Raw genomic sequence first — 13824 nt, forward strand, 5'->3', positions numbered from 1 at the left:
GGGTGTGAGGGGACTTCCTTTTCCACTTTCTATGTCCAGTGCGTCACCCTGCTTTGTCACAAATTGAGCATATCTGGGATCACTTGAGATGGTAAATTGCGTAGGCTATGAGCTTGATGGAATTAGGTGCACATTTCTAGTACCTGTGTAGTAGGATATCCTACAAGACTGATATGCTTCAATGTTTGACTGTATTACCTCGTACATTCATGCCATAATTAGCTCGACAGGAGACTTAAACCTCCATTAATTTGGAATTTTTCCAGTAATAAATGATCAATTTGTTCTCATTTTGTAATCACTTTCTGATAGTAAGGTTGCCATCACGAGTATAAACTTTCATTTCACTCTGACTACTATCCTTCTTGGTGTTGCATTTCGTGTGGCCAGCAGTGTAGGTAGCTGTTACAGTTTAACCAGGACTGAAATTGTTAGGATTCCAACAATTTCAACGAAAAGGAAGAAGGAATTAAAAGTCGCTTTCCTGGAAGCTTCGACCACGTAAACACTGAAGATGACTGCCGCAGATGCAGTTGAAATGTTTGTGGTAACAACACTCAGACCACAGCAGAACAGCCCAGAATCTCACAACATCATCAATTTAATTCATATTAAAAGTGCCTAGTTATTAAATGTTTGTCAGAAAAAAAGAGAATTTCTTATGACTGTGCACCAATTAATGTATATTTTATTTTTGAATCATATAAATGTAAAAGTAGCTGACAGAAGAAAAATGAAACAGTCAATGCTAACTCCATAAAAACTGATGAAAATGTAAAATGAAATATAATAAAAAAAAAACTTAATTTTAATTCTACATATTGTAATAATAACATAAGAAAATAAAGAGTGATTTGAGGAAACATTTACTATTTTAAAGACTTTAATTTGTGCTAATTGAAAATATCGGATATTTCCAAATTCTGCTCAAAACTTACTAACATTGCTAAATATTAGTTACAAAAGTTCCTGAGCAGAATTCAGATTAGAGTTAATTCTCCCTCGACGAACAAATAGAAAGTTTGTACACATTTGGTTTCATTGCAATTCTAAGGTTACACAGAAAGTAAATGTAATTGAAGTACAGTGCAAAAGTTGCTCAAAATCTTTGCTTGATCGTTTTCATTGTCATTCAAATTAATAATAAACTTTTAAATTTGAAATAACTGATTAGTGAAGTTATTTTGCAATATTGAACAATGGTAGGAATTTTTATTCCTATTTAAAAAAAATAAAATATGAACATCATTTTTAAGTACCTTTTTCTTTGACCCGGATAGTTCAGAAATAGCAACTTAATTTTGCAAGAATTAACTCCTTCAGTAAAATGTTTGACCATGTTTATGTAAATAAAGTAAGTAGATCTTTAAAATTTCTTTATCAAATACTCCAGCATATGTCTAATATTTTCACATAAACAAAAAGTATTCAATAATGAACTAACAATTATTGTCAAAGAAAAATAATAAGATCTATTTCACAAAATTGGCATTCATTATAATAAATGTGGAAACAAACTACACTCAAACCTAGTTTTGTGTGGTGGATAGGGACCGCATAAAAAAATTCACTCAAAACTTCACTATTAGCTACAAAAAAATGCTTTCGTAACAGTCTCACTTGAAAATAACCCAAAACATACGAAACTGTAGGAATTTCTTCTTTAAACAAATTCAAGACACTTTTCACTCCAGAGTTCCCTGTACCTACCACTTTTTGTGGCGTAACCAGTTAGATGGGACCCTGAAGACAGCTCTGCTTTTGCAACTACTTTGAATCTCGCCAACCATTTAAATCCGCTTTTAAAATATACATCAGAGAACGATTCATCACTTAAAAATACTACCGAGCACTTGTTTTATAGACAAGTTAGTCGATTGAGTCACAATTTGATTGAAATTTTCATGTACCACAAAGAAAAAGGATCCCACACAAACAGGTTTGAGTGTACTACAAACAAAGTTGTTAAGTTTTTCTTTTTTAAAATGGATGTAATGTAGGTGACAATGAACACTGAATAATCTGAAAATCATTTATTATTGATGCAAATATAGGTTGCACTTATTGCAGTGAAATTATGGACAAGCAGTCAGTCTAGTACATATGTTTGAAAACTAAAACACATAAAAAAATACTTCCACTTACCATAATGAAAGGAAAATTTAAAAAGTTGAAAATGATTATTAAACCCTTTGCATTTTGGCTTAACTTCTGACATCACTTTTTAGCTCTGTATTGTCTTAGTTTTTATAAAAAATAAAAACATTTATTTTTATTTCTAAACAAATAAAAAATATTCCATACAATAATGCAAAAGAACTTACGGCTTACTTTACATGTTTTTCCCCTCACCTTTAAATTTCCAAAATCTTCAACATTATTAAATTTTAATCTACTTTTAATAGACGAAAGAGTATGAACACTTAATTTTTTTGTGCAAATGAGATGAAGTGAAACAATTTATAAGGTTGAAAAGGAACATTCACTAGAACAGTTTGTTACAGGCAACGGTATAAATAGAATTATTTGTAAAGCAAATGGACAATTTCACGGTATTGGACGTAGAATTTGCACAACATTTATCAATAAAAGTTCAGATTTTCTAGATGACTGAGCCATTTTTTTTGCTCAATACTTATACATGTAGAAACAATTAAAAAACCTACGAAATTTCTAGAAAAAGTTCTAACTTGAAATATGAAAAACGTCATGGTGTTGAACGTATGTTCAAGAGATTCTTGACATGTCATTAGAAAATAAGGGTTTGGCACAAAAAATTCAACACTGGTGTAAAATCATAGTTAATCAAAGCATCTTGGTTTTATTCGATTTCGGATACATTTCTTGAACTACTTTATCAGATAGAACTTCAATTATTTCCGTAACAATGGTTGACGCTAAATAGTTTACACTACCTTTACTGCCATTTAATTGTACATGCTCAGCTGAAAATAGACCATGGAACTTAATTCTCATACCGTAATGAGCCAAAAGTCTTATGATCATCAAAACGCAAATCCGTGTAGAGAAATGAACTTGGTAGCATAAAACTAGTCAGTAAAATCTTCTTTCACATTTTGCATTCAGACTTCTAAAAGTTTACTAGATTATTGTCAATAAGTTTAGGTGTTATAGAGCACTGTGAAAAGGAATGCAGTTTTCCAGTAGAAATTTGAATTTTCACGGAAAGTTTGTCTCATGATACATTCTCACTTTAGAATCATGAAAATAAAACTCCTGGAATCTTTATATATTGATCCAGTGTTTTCAAAGTCAAATATGATCCAGAATTTACTCCAGTTTCAAATGTTAGTTCAGAATTCTCAATGTTTGACGCAATTTAGAATGTCACTGTTCGATTATGATTTCGAGTTTTGAAAACACAATGTCGATCCAAAATTTTCACTGCTTCACATCGTTTCAGCAATTTCTTCAATGTTGGATATCTATCCAGAATTTTATTCAGCATTTAATATTTCTTCAAAAAATTTTTTGCCTTATTTCATTACTTTTATTTTGGAAGACAAAGTTCATCACTGCAAAAGAAAGCTTTCTCATTGAGTTGCTCCAATAACGCTTTTCTCTTTCGCTTTTTAAAATTTTACAGTGGATTAGACATAGTTAAAAAATTCACTGATGAAAATGATAAAATATCATTTAAGAAATGAAGGCAACAATAAAATTTTGAGGAAAATATCTCCGATATTCGGACAAAAGCATTTACCATGTGCAGCGGCGAGGAAGAGCAACAAAACACAAAATGTGCAGAGCAGACAAAGTTGAAGTTTCTTTTTCGCCGGGTTTTAAAAAATTACAAAAGCGTTTAAAGTGAACTCAAATAGCTCCAATTTTTGAGGACTCTCTCTACGTTCAAAATTTGTCTTAGCATTTTAAAACAGTTCGTGGAGTTTCAGGTAATCAGACTCAGTGTTTAATTGCTCACTTAGGAAAATGAATCATTTTTCAGATTTGTTTCAAAATCGGTTGAACATCAAAGAGCCATCTTCCGCCCAATATTGGCTTTCCATAATTCGACCAATTTTTCGCCAATATTGTCTCACAGCCTAAATACAATAATGGTTGCGCATTGTTAAGCCAATATTGGGACAAGATTGTGTGCCAATGTAAGTACAATATTGTTAATGCAATGAGACACCAATATTGGCACAAGATTATATGCCAATCTAAGAACAATATTGTTAATACAATGGGAAGCCAATATTGGCTTAATATTGCAAAAATCGTGCCAATATTGGCCAAGACATTGCCAACGTGAACAATCTCACGCCAATATTGAGCCAAGATAAAATGCTACTTGGGAGAGTTTTTTTAAGAGTGCCCTCCTAAAACTTTTTCTTCAGTTGCGCCACTGGGTGACAGTATGAAGCAATGAAGTAATTGCCTAACCTCGAAAAAAAAAGAGAAGATTAAGGCACTGTTGCCACTCCCCTCAAGAAAAATGGAAATTGCAAAAAAAAGGGGGGGAGGAGCTGATCTTGGTTTTGGGCCTCCTCCAAAATAAAAACATATATACGCCACTGATTAACGTAGCAAAATATAGAGAAATTAAAAAATTATATCCCATTCAAAAAATTTTGCATTCAATTTAGCGATTATTTTTACAACTACTGGTCGGTTGATCACATGACGTCAGCGATTATTCACCGACCGGTGCTACACTCGGAAGCAGGCACAGGTGCCACCGCAAGCGTTCGGAAACGATCGAGTCTCAATCCGTTTTATATTGGGAATCAAACGTTTCGACCTCTTGTGTTGGCACCGGTGCCTGTTTCCGAATGTAGACCGGTTATTCACCAACCGATGCTTCATCCAAAGGTGCCCACCTAGGGGGGTTCATGGCGAGGAATGCGCCATTGAAATTTTTAGGGGGGGGGGGTTGTTTTGAGAGGTATTTATCTCTTTTTAGGGGAGGTTCTTGCGTTTGGAGGTTCTTCGTAATTTTAGGGCGGTGTGTGCCCTTGCTCGAAGGGGGGGGGGACCCCTGCTTCATCGAACGGTTTCGGTGGATCCCGATTACTTGCGCAGACGAATAACACGCAGGTGAAAAAAATTATTATTGCTCAAAAAATGTCACGTGGTTCAATCAACCAATCAACCAGCTTAAATTGCGATCTACCGGTGGAAATCGGTAGCGGTATGCGAACGTAGACTTTGTTTCTCAGCTGTGCTGCTATTGACATGAGAAGAAGAAAACATCAACTGTTTACAACTGCTTACGCCCTCTGGAGAAGCGGAGAAGTGAGAAGTAGTTTATGAAAGAAATGTGTACGCGAAATAAATATTAGTTTGGTTGTATGATTTTTAAAAGTATTGAATTATAAGTCATCTAATTATCCGGAAAAGGATGATAACTTTATAAAAGACAAACACATGATTAAGTGAAATTTTTAATCATTGAAAAACCGATTCTATAAATTTAGTGTCAGATTTCAGATGTTAAAAGGCAGAGAGCATACTGTAAGTATACAAAAGAAAGAAAAAAGAAGAAAAATGCACACGTTAACTTATAAATTCAATGATATCCTTTAAATTAGTGACTTTTTTTTTTGAATAAATGCATGGAACACGAAACTCTCAATGAAGTACAATTTTCATTTTAATTTCCCCGTTTGTTTCGCTTTTAGATTTAATACTATTTCCATACATACAGGTAAAGTTTATATATTTCTTATGGGAAACAAGTGTTTCCATTACTTGAGTCACGGGGATATCAAAGGTTAATTTTACGTTTTGAACTTATGAGTCTGATCTCTAAAATTTATTGTCTTATCTTCGATGAAAAGAAATTAGTACTAAGTACGTGAAAACTTTTTTGGCAATAAAATGTCACAAGATTAAAAATGCGACTGCTTTTCTTTTTTTTTCTTTTCCTTACAATCTTTTTGTGTGAAATTATTTTCCGAAGCTGGTTTTAAATATTCTTGAAAAATGAAGATTATGAGCTTTATGGCAGAAATGTGATGTGCTGCAACTGAGAACAGCAAAGATGAAAAGTCTTTGTTGATAGAATTTCAATTTCGGTAGGTGCTATTGTTGATTTTGATAATGTAGTAGAAAGCTGGGTTTTCTACTGTTGGGGTTAGAAATTTGAGTAAGATTCTGTTTAATGAATTTTACCTTTTTGAATGTAATTTCAATTTTTATCCTGTTGTTTTAATGTTTTTTCCGCATTTTTTCAATCATGAGTAAACACAACAGGGTTTAAGCTGAGTTTTAAAATTATTTAGCAATAAAGACAAAATTGAGAAAAAATCTTCAGCTAATTGCCAAAATTCAGCCTTGACATCTTTGAAGAAATAAATGTACAACAGGTAGCATTTTTTAAAAATTTGAAATGAAAAAATTCAGAATTGTTCTTAGTATTGAGGGAAAGCCTTTTTTTTTTAAACAACAAATAATGCATTTATTTGGGGGACATAATGCCCATTAAGACAAAATTTGTTTGACTTAATAGCAGTTTATACATTTTAGCTAAGATTTATTGATAAGATTAAGTTCAATATTGCAGTGCTTGTTTCCTCTCTCGTGCTTGCTTCCTCTCTCGGATTGTGTATCTCCCCCACCCCTTCTTTTTCTTATTATTTGGAGCACAATAGCGAAAATGCCTTGCTCCTATTTCAGAAGTTTTATAGTATTTTCACATTTTGCAAAAAATGCCACTGTAACGAAAACCGTGAAACACAGTTTTGGTCATAATTTCAGCTAATTTGTTTTTCATTGAAACATGTTAAATGACAGATTTAACACACAATTAATATGACGAAAGTTTTCTAAATTAAAAACTTCTTCAATGTTTTGTTTTCTTTCATTTTCAAAAGCTTTATTATGCCTGAAATTGGATAAAAGAGTTTTTTTTTTTAAATCTGGGGCAAAGTGGGCTTTGAGATATTGAAGCTGTCTCTGCAATTGCAGTCTCTCATAACTGGTTAAATGTACTACTTGGCCTCATGCTATAAGGGTCATTCTCAGAAAAAGCAGCAATTTTGCTGCTGATTTTTAAAACATATTTCTCCTAATATGTTACATACTTAAGATTAAGTTAGATCTATCCTAAAGTAATGATGCTATTCTAGGGAGCAAGCAAAAAGTCTATCAAGCGACAAATATTTTAAATTTTCTAAATTACATTTTTAGTATCATAAGCCATGGGACAAACTGTCCACAGATGTGATAAAAACAACCATTTTCTATATTTAAGATCATGTGCTTTTGAAGTTTTGACTTGAAAGTTGAAAAACAAATTTTTTACCTTAAATATTATAAATTCATTGAATTATTGTATTATCTTGGTTATTATAAATCTGTATGAGCCACGGATGTGATGAGTTGATCTTTACTTTTTATAAATCAAGGACAGAAACTTTAAATAGAGTCACAGAAATATCAAAAAGCAAGCTCCTGTTTCTATCCAGGGCCGATCCTAGGGTGTCGGCCGCCCGTGTGCAAAGACCTAATGTGCCGCCCCTCAAGAGTAATTTGCATATTTTGACTAATCTTTAACGTCTATATAAATCTTTCTTTAAATTTCTATGCCAACTTCGAATTTAAAAAAGGGGGAGGGGGAAACAGAAGAATGATCTTATAAAAAGGAAGAAATTTTTTATAGTAAGAAACTCCTTAGGTACAATTAATATCTTTGAAGAAAGTAATAGATACCAAAATTTACTAGTCGTAAAAACGCATTTTATAATCTTTCTTCGGTGACATCAGAGAAGGGACGGATTAAGGGGGAGGTGTCAGGGGTTCAGGGGAGGAGGATTCCTCCAAGAAAATTATCGAAATAGGCGTATGAAAAATATTTTACTTAATCTTTAGTTGTGTTTGGTTGCAAGGACAAAAGAGTCAAGTATATTCAAAGTGCATGGAGAAATTTTCGAGATTGGCGTCAAATATCGCAATTTTAGGAACTTTTTCGAGACTTTAGGTGAAAGTAATGTTGCAGTTCTTTCCTAAAATTCTTTCAAAATTGAATTCAATTTGAAGCTATTTTTTAAGACCGTAGCTTAGGAAGGATCGGCGTTCTTCCCGAAAAATCTCCGAAATTGAAATTTTAAACCCGCAATTTTTTGGGTTACCTTTGTTGACGTTGCAAGAGGGAGGGATATTCAATCGTCTCCCATCGGAAGATTTCGAAATATAAGTTTAAAACGCAAATTTAGACCGTCTTTGGTGACGGTAGGGGATCTGGCGGCTATCCTCCGACAATTTCCAGGCACTATTTTTTCAAAAACCCGTTTTTGACTAGATTTGAAAACAATAGGGGAAACGTGAAAATATTCCGAACCAAAATATTTTTCGGAACTGAAATCCATTATAGGCTATTTTTGAGGAGGAAGGATTTTGGGGCACTTAAGCGGATATTTCTAAAATCTCAATTTTATATTATCTTTGGTGACGTTAACAAAACTGGGTAGCTTCTACGGATCTTTGGGATATTTTTCAACATTAATATCTGAAAAATATAACTATAGACTTTTGTCCACCTCACCTCGACGATTGATGGATATGCCCTAGCGCCGTGAAAAGTTACATAAACCTAGCAGTTCTCCTCCGGAATTCTTTAGAAATATAAGTCCCAAAATCGTATTTTAAGCATTGTTTGATAATGATGGGACTAAGAGCGGGCGGGGGTTCAGTGTGCCCTCACGAACTGTGTTTTTGAAACTGAAGTCAATTTCAGGCTAGTTTAGGCAGGAAGCTGTAGCTGTGGCTCCACGGAACCGTCTAAAAACGAAATTTTCAGGTATAGTGATTGCGTTGGAGAAAAGGGGGATCCGGGGTCTTTCCCCAAAAGTTCTTGAAACTGATGTTTGTAAAACGCAATTTTAGTTTGTTTTTCAATACGTTAAGTGAAAGGGGGTGGAATTAGGGGCTTATCTAAAGACGCTAATTGAGACTGTCTTTGGTAGTAACGTTTGTGAATGGATTTCAGGGTCCTCCACTGCAAATATTTCGAAAAATGCCAAAGCAATTTTTTATATGACGTTTGATGATAGGATGGGCTGTCGTCTGAAAACACGTTTTGGATTTTGGCGTCAACATTTTTAGGCTATGTTTGATTAAGTTAAGGTGGAAGAGGTGAATCAGAGACTTAATTGGGTCCTTAAGATAAATGGTTCAACCAGCGAAATTTTCCGAAATTAAAGTCCTAGAAACGCAATTTTAAGCCTTCTTTAGTTTCGTCAAGGAGGTCATGGCATCCTTTTGGATCTTCGTTTTGGAGCTACATTTAAATTTGCTTCCCGGGGCAAGGGCCCTGTCCTCCTACCTGATCTGAAACCTGGCAGTTCATTCAACATTTTAATCGGAAAAATTGTCGTAAAGGGAGAAAAGTACACTATTTTAGTTCGTCATTCATATATGTTATTCTCAAGGGAGTCCTAATTGTCCACTTTTTCTCCACGCATCCACGATTGTTAACCACAGAGTTTGTTACATAGTTTGTTGTTTGAAATGCTTGCGAGAGTATCTAATCAGTATAGCTTTTTTTTTAATAAATAAAATATGTCTTCATTGTTTAGGTCTATAAAAGCTTGGGGGGTAAACATTAGTGGCCGCCCTCGGAACTCCTTTCAGACGGCATCATTTCATGCTTCAGAAGGGGGCCTTTCCCCTCCCCTGTATGATCCATGCCTGATTACCGGTTCTGTCAAACTTTGCAACCAAATGAAGCATGTGTTAAGAGTAGATATTAATGGACAATGAACCAACACAATGTTCCCTAACTTTCTATTTTTCTTAAACTATCCCTACTAGCAAAATTTCTTGCATCAATCTTGACAGATCTTGATATTATACTGACGGCATCAATATTGACGTGTTTCATACTGCATAAAGCTTGCATAAAGATTAAAAAGTAATATTACAATAACAACACGTATGCAACATTGCATTCATCTTAAAATATCAATATTGATATTACCTTACAATAACAACATTGCATACATGTTGACGCCGTCAAGATGTATTGATTTCATGCTGTCGCCGTCAAGGTAATTAGTACACAATACAACAGGTGGTGGTGCTTACTACCCAGTAAGCAAAATATCTTGCCTCAGTATTGCATAAAGGTTGACATGCAAGAAAAATCATCTTGCATTAATGCTGCCTCAATGTTGTTATGTTACTCCATTTATGCTGTCAGCAGGCTGCCACAATATTGACTGACAAGGTGTATGCAGCATAATATCAGGAAAATATCAAGGTAGGCTGCTTTTGTAATATTGCATACGTATTGATATGACAGGATAATATCAACAGGCCGAGGAGTCAGTCACCTTTCTCACCTTTAGTCACCTTTTGAAAATTTGGTTACTTTTAGTCACCTTTTGCAACTTTTGTCACCTTTCTCACCTTTCTTGAAATGCATCTTAGGATTTTTTTTTAAATAATTAAATCTTTGAAAAATATCTGAATGATATCTTTAACAGTGAAATTAATTAAAAAATAGCCTTAAATATGCCCCCCCCCCACACACACCTTGTTGTTGTTTAAGAAAAATAGCCATGCTACCGGGAAATCAGGGAATTTTTTTTATCGCTTGCAATTGCACCTCATGAGCAGAACCAGTCTTTCTATCCCTTCTACAGATGGACTTGCTCCTTATTTTCGGGAATGTATGTTAAAGGAAGCATGTTTATCCTATTATACTTTGAGCTTTGATGAAACTACCAATGTCAAAGACAAAAAAGAACTGCAACGAACAATAAAATATTGGTCTGAAAGCCAATGTTGCATCACTACAAGGCATCTCAAAACTTTCCTTCTTGGGCAAGGCATTTGGTGAAATTTGGATTGAGAAGCTATGTGAAGCACTTACCGAGAGTAATTATCCATGAATAAATGTCTCATGCTTTCCTTTGGATGGTCCTTATGTTAATAAAAAGGTTTTTAGGTTGTTTGACACTATTATCCTTGAGACACGAGAAAAAAGCCTAATAAATATTGCAATATTTAGGTGAAGAAGCATCTAAACTTCTTCTTAGTACTTATAGCTGTTTTGAAGGTTGGCCTTCCCATTAGGAGGACTTAGAAGAAGTGCAAGCTCAACTAAATGCACCTCATCGCAAGTTCCTGAAACACACAACTACCCATTGGCTTACCCTTGGACCTGCAGCAAACAGACTACTGGAACAGTGGAATGCTCTTCAGTATTATTTTTTTAAACATGTGCCTTTAAAAAATAATTCAGCTATGCAATGCAGGTCATATAAAGCTGTTGCAAATATTTTAAAAAGACCTTCTATAAAAGCTGAGCTGCATTTTATCTTTTAATCTGCTGATTTGTTTATGCAGTTCACGAAACACTTTCAATGCCAAGCACCTATGATACATGAATTGTACCAAGAAATAGAGACCATTGTTCAGACTTTTATGGCTTGGGTTATAAAAGCCTCTGTCATAAAGTAAGTTGATTTTTTAAACGTAGACACGGATGAACTGTTTGCAGTTGGTAACAGACTACCTTTTGAAGATCTCGTTGTTAGTGGAGAGGTGACAGATGAACTGTCAAAACTGGAAGAAAATGAAAAGGTTATGTTTTTAAGAGCTGTTAAAAAGCATTGTGTGACTGCATGCAAGTATGTAATAGAAAAAAGTTGCATATCAAACGGGTTACTGAAAAGTTTTAAATTTTTGGATCCAAAAGAGAGAAGTAAATCTAGAAGCTGTAAGGATTTGATAAAGGTTGCCAAAATCATGCCTTTTAATGTTCCACTCGATAAGTTGCAAGATGAATGGAAACTTTTGCAGCTGGAAAAAGATGATGAAGCATCCAAAAACAAAACCATTGATATCTACTGGCAGCAGCACATTTCAAAAAAGGACTTAACTTCCAATGATCTAATGTTTCTAAGATGATAAAAGCTTCACTTTCATTATCACATGGTAATGCTGACATTGAAAGACTATTTTCTATTTCAAAGCACCTTTTTGGTGAAAATAAGACAGCAAGGACTGAAAGATTTTTAAACAGCATACTTATAGTTAAAGACTCTGTAAAAGAATATCCTCATTTGCTTTCTTTACCAATTGGTCCAGAAATAATTAAATATGCACAACAAGCACACGTAAATTACACAACATACATACAAATACAAAAGTGACGACCAGCAACAGGCTCTGGGCCCAGCTAGACTGGTCCTGGTCAATTTACAAGCCCCAGTGAAGATCAACGGCCCTCTTAAAACTATCTACTCCCTTGCTCATTACCACCTCTTCCGGTAAGCTGTTCCAAGGTTCCACTACCCTGCTAAAATAATTTTTCCTAATATCCATGTTAGCCTGAGATTTAAATAGCTTAAAACAATGACCCCTTGTCCTGTTTTCAGTGCTAAACTTCAGCCCCGTAACATCTTTCATTTTAATAAATTTAAACAACTGAATCATGTCCCCTCGGTCTCTTCTTTGCTCAAGACTACATTTTTAGCCTTCTAAGCCTGGAATCATAATCTAAGTGGGAAAGTTCATTTATTAGCCTTGTAGCCCGCCTTTGAACCCTTTCCAATACATTAATATCTTTCTTAAGATAAGGAGACTAAAACTGAACAGCATACCCAAATGGGGTCTGACCAAACTTCTATATAAGGGCAGAAGAACTTCTTTAGATTTGTTTGAAATAGATCTATTGATAAACCCAAGCATCTTATTGGCTTTGTTACTAGCAATGCTGCACTGTTGGCTAAACTTTAAATCCTGACTTATTAAGACCCCCAGATCAGTAACTTTGTCTGCTTGACTAATGACTGAACCTTGCAAATGATAACTTGTACACTTATTTCCATGCCCTAAATGTAGCACTTGACATTTCCCAACATGAACAGCCATACCCCATTTATCAGCCCACTCCATAATATGATCTAGATCCTCTTGCAGCTGATTTGCTTGTTCTTCATTTTCTATAGTCCCCATGACTTTGACATCATCAGCAAAGTAATTCATGTTCCCGGAAATATTTTTGTGAATATCGTTCATAAAGACATACATGGATGAATGTAAAAGGAAAAAGGATTTGGAATTGAAACAGAAGCAAAAAGAAGAGCAAAAAAGAAAGGATTGTGAAGAAGAAACTAAGAAAATGGAAAAAATTAAAACATATATTGAAAGTGAAACTGTAGAAATCTTTGCAAAAAGCATATAAGGCTATATTGGTAAAAGTCAGTAAAAAGGGATAATCCTTTTCTGTTTTTTGAGTTCTTAACAAATTGCTTTTGGTCACCTTTTAGTTACTTTTTTGTCACCTTTTAGTCACCTTTGTTTTCAAATTTGTCACCCTTCTCACTTTTTTCAAAGGCCATCAGCAGTCCTCGGCCTGTATCAAGATGTTGTCATGACAGCATGAAATCAAGGTCTAGGCAAGATGATCTTGCTTTTGTAATATTGCATACGTATTGATATGGCAGGAAAATGTCAGGATACATTGACATGACAGTATGAAATCAGCACGTTTGCAAGGTGTTTTATCTATTTATTTATTTGTATTATTTTCACTTTAAACTCGAGAATTAAATTTCATTCTTTAATTATTTCTGTTATTCTTCAAGATAGTTTTCCAGCCTAAGAATATTTCCTTAAAGCTGACATCTGATCGGAAATTCATATAAAGGTATTAATAGTACCCGCAATTTAACTTAAAAAATGAAAGTTTCTTCGTTTTGCGTAATACTTGACTTATTTTTTAAATTCATGCTTCTAATTGTATTATAAAAACATAAAATGCCTAGTTAGGAATAATTGCGGAAGTTTTTATAACACGTTTAAGAGTAAAGAAAGCAAGATAATAAATAAGTAAATAAATACAATAAA

At 34.1% G+C, this 13824-nt stretch overlaps 1 protein-coding gene across 2 annotated transcripts in view; it reads left to right on the forward strand.

Moving 5' to 3' along the window:
* The first annotated feature begins 5253 nt into the window (after positions 1–5253).
* LOC129218661 (uncharacterized) overlaps positions 5254–13824 on the forward strand; it is an 82642-nt gene continuing 74071 nt past the window's right edge. Inside the window, exon 1 of one of the 2 annotated variants that reach the window (XM_054852981.1) lies at positions 5254–5478. The gene's annotated coding sequence lies outside the window, so the exon portion shown is untranslated. The remainder of the gene's footprint in view (positions 5479–13824) is intronic. The other variant, XM_054852983.1, reaches the window with a different exon arrangement.

Source organism: Uloborus diversus, chromosome 3 (genome assembly GCF_026930045.1).
Source record: "Uloborus diversus isolate 005 chromosome 3, Udiv.v.3.1, whole genome shotgun sequence".
NCBI lineage: Eukaryota > Metazoa > Arthropoda > Arachnida > Araneae > Uloboridae > Uloborus > Uloborus diversus.